The sequence below is a fragment of the Apium graveolens genome, chromosome 8 (assembly GCF_009905375.1).
Source record: "Apium graveolens cultivar Ventura chromosome 8, ASM990537v1, whole genome shotgun sequence".
Classification (NCBI taxonomy): Eukaryota; Viridiplantae; Streptophyta; class Magnoliopsida; order Apiales; family Apiaceae; genus Apium; species Apium graveolens.
In genome coordinates, this window is record NC_133654.1 from 243,219,843 (window position 1) to 243,223,376 (window position 3,534).

Here is a 3,534-nt window from a genome sequence, read left to right on the forward strand (position 1 = left end):
GTTCTGGAGGACTGGAGTTTTTGATGATGGTGGAAAACGAGGCACTCCCAGTATTATCTTCCAAGTGGGTGATTCATCCTATGTAGTCACTCCTGGTACAGTACGAAGAGCATTACATCTTCCAGAAGATTGTACCTTCTCTATACCAGAGGAATCAGAACTTTGGGAGTTAATGGCTGAATTGGGATATGAAAAGAGTCTGACGAAACTTGGACAGTTAAAACGGGCTAATATCAGAAGAGAATGGAGTTTCTTCTTCGATTGCATCACCAAGGCTTTTGGCAACAAGTGTTCAAATTTTGATGCCATCCCAATTCTGAGTCAGCACATAGGGTATGCTATTATCCATCAAACTCATTTTGATTTTGCAACTGGAATAATTGGTTTTATTGGGGATAGGATGACAGAGGATAGAAATGTTGTTTACTTTGCTAGATTCTGTCAACTTATTTACACTTACTGTAGTGCTGAACCCCAGTTAGTCAGCACTCAAACCCCACATTTTAAGGTTGTAAAAAGGTACTTTAATGACCTGATAAATGCTGACACAAAGAAATCAATGGTGAGACCATTACAGATCTCTCAGTCTGTGAAACAGATTCTGGTAAATGCTGATCCTACTACTTACAAATCTGTTTACTCAAATGTTCAATCAACTCACCATAACCAAAATCCATCAATCTCAGTACCTACCTCTCATTCTACTCAACCTACCCTCAGAACTTATCTCAAATCCTATCTCTCCACTTCACAGACTGCTCAACCTTCTTCTTCAGCACCTACTGTGAAGCCTACATCCTCTAAGCCAAAGAGAACAAAGACTGTTCCTCACACACCTCAAAAGAGGAGGAGAATTACTTTGAGAGATGAATCAGATTCTGAGGATCAGATTCCTTCTTCAGAACCTGTGGTAAATGAAGCTGAGAAGGCAACTTCTCAGAAGGATTCTGCAATTGGGGGTTTTAGGCTTCTCAAGAGGCTTAGACGTATGACGGTTCCTGAAACTCCCAAAGAATCCAAATCAACAAGGAAATACAAGAAACAGAGGGCACAAAGGCCAATTTCAGATGATGAGGAGGAAGCAGCTAAGGAAGGGGATCAGGAATCTCTGATCTCACAAGCCAAGGAATTTGCTCCAGTCACTTCTTCTCCATCAACTTCATCTCAGGAACATGTATCTGCCAAGGCTAGTTCACCTTCTGTGTCTCTTGTTGATCCGGGCACAAGTGCTGAAATTGATATTCAGAACCTGGTTGTGCCTGAAATACTTTTCTTAGAAGCTCCAACTGCAAATAATCCTTCCACAACACCTGTTACTGATGCTGTTCAAACTCCTGAGTTATCACTAACACCTTCTCTGCATCAAGATGCTGATGATCAGATTTTAGGTGAGCATCAGGATATGGTGGTTGATAGAGGATGCTGAAGCCTCCATTGCTACTCACACTGTTATCTTATCAGAAGATACTGATTCTCTAAGTTCTGATGCTGCAAATATTGGAGATACTGGTGAGGCTGCTACAACTGTAGATGCTGATGAAGCAGGTCCTTCAGGACATACTCCTCAACAGACTCTTCCAAAGTCTGAACTGGTAAAGAAGTTTGTTATCGGGGATGCACCAGTACCTTGGAGTGAAACTCCTGCAGGTCAGGAGTGGACTAAGGAATGGAACTCAGTTTCCTGTGTTCCAAATGCTTTACATCTTGCTGAGCACTTGACTAAAGCTGATGAAATGTTACATTCTGATGATTTTAAAACCCAGCTTAGAGTCACTGCATTGAGTACTAAACATCTACAAGGTCTTCACTCTAACACTCATGCAGAGCTACACAAGATTCAGGAGAACTTTATCAAACAGGAACACGTTTGGAAAATTGATAAGAAAAAGTTCTTCCAACCTACCATTGACAGGGTTGCTTATATTGAGAAAACTCAAGAGAAGCAATAAGCTCAGATTGATCAAATTCTGACAAATCAAGCTTCTCAGCAATCACAACTTACTGAAATCCAGACCTCAGTGGAACTACTTATCTCTCTTTTATTACCTACTGATGCCAAAAAGGGGGAGAAGGTAATTAAGTCCAAATGCAAAACCAACAAGACACTGCAAGGAAAGGATGATGGAAAAGATGACCAAGGAAACTCTGGAATGGGTAGTGGTCAAAGTCAAGGTAGAAGATTTACATCAAGACAAGATAGTCACAGAATAAGTTCTGATACTGGGAAAAGAATAAGTTCTGCTGCTGGTACAAGGATAAGTTCAAATGAACTTCTAGATCTTGATGAGGAAATGTCAAGACAGTTATTTCTTCAATAAAATCCAGGGATGGACTTGGAAAATTTAAAGGAAGAAGAAGCCAGACTTAAATCAGAGAAAGTCACATCTAAATCTGAAGCTTCTGGTAAAAAGTTACTTCCAAAACCTAAAGGCATTGTGATCAAAGAAAGGGTACATACTGAAGAAACTTTGGCTAGATCACAACCACAGATAGATCCAAGATCCAAGGGTAAAGAAAAGGTTGGTGAACCTATCAAGCCTTATGTACCTCCTGAGGAAGAAGAAATTACTGATGGAAAAGATGATCTTGTTCTGACTTCAAGAAAAGTTCTTAAAACAACCTCTGACATGGCTCAAGTTGTTCAGAGTCAAGGCATTGTGAGTTCTGATATTCAGAAGAAGCAAGTAACCTCTGACAGTGCTCAAGTTAACTTGATATCAGAAAATAGATCTAAAACACTCCTACCAGGATTCACTAAAGCAAAACAGACTCAATCTTTGAAGACTACTCCAAGTGGTTTTGAAGCAAGAGTAGTTACTGGAAAGGAAGTTAGAGATAAAACTGGATTGGGAAGTGCTGATGAAAGAAGAGTACATGTAAGTCATATGTCATAGCCTATTTGTATATTCGAGGATTCAACTCAACTCAAATAAGAATGTAATAAGTAAATAGTGGATCTACCGTCAGAGAGATCTCGCAAAGTAACATCTGTCAAAGGATAAAGAAACAAGGTTCATCTACAGACTTGAGGAGTTAATTCACTGAAAGAAGTTCAAGAATTTGATCATGCCTCAGTGATATAAATCAAGATCGTGGATTTAATCAAGTGACAGAGATCTCGCCAGGGTATCATTTATTACAAGGATTTAATCTGAAGAAAATCAGAGTATCAAAGTCAAGACATAAAGAAACGTCACGGAAGTTAGTCACTCATGAACCAGACAGTACATCGAGTGTCAACGTTGAAGTGGTGGAATTGATTCATAATTTTCAGTGATTTTTAGAAGATTTGCAGAAGAATGGTTGCTGCTCAAGACTAGAATTAATTCTCTATTAATTAATTAAGTCATCTAATTTAATTAAGAAAATAAATTATATCTGCGAAGAATAATTTATTTATTAATTGAATTAATTGATTAATTAATTCTGAATTAATTTTAGGAATTTTCAGAAGTTTAATTGGTTTAAAAACAGTCTTAAATCAGCAAGACAATTGAAAATGAACTAGCATGACAATCTGGATTGTCATACCGA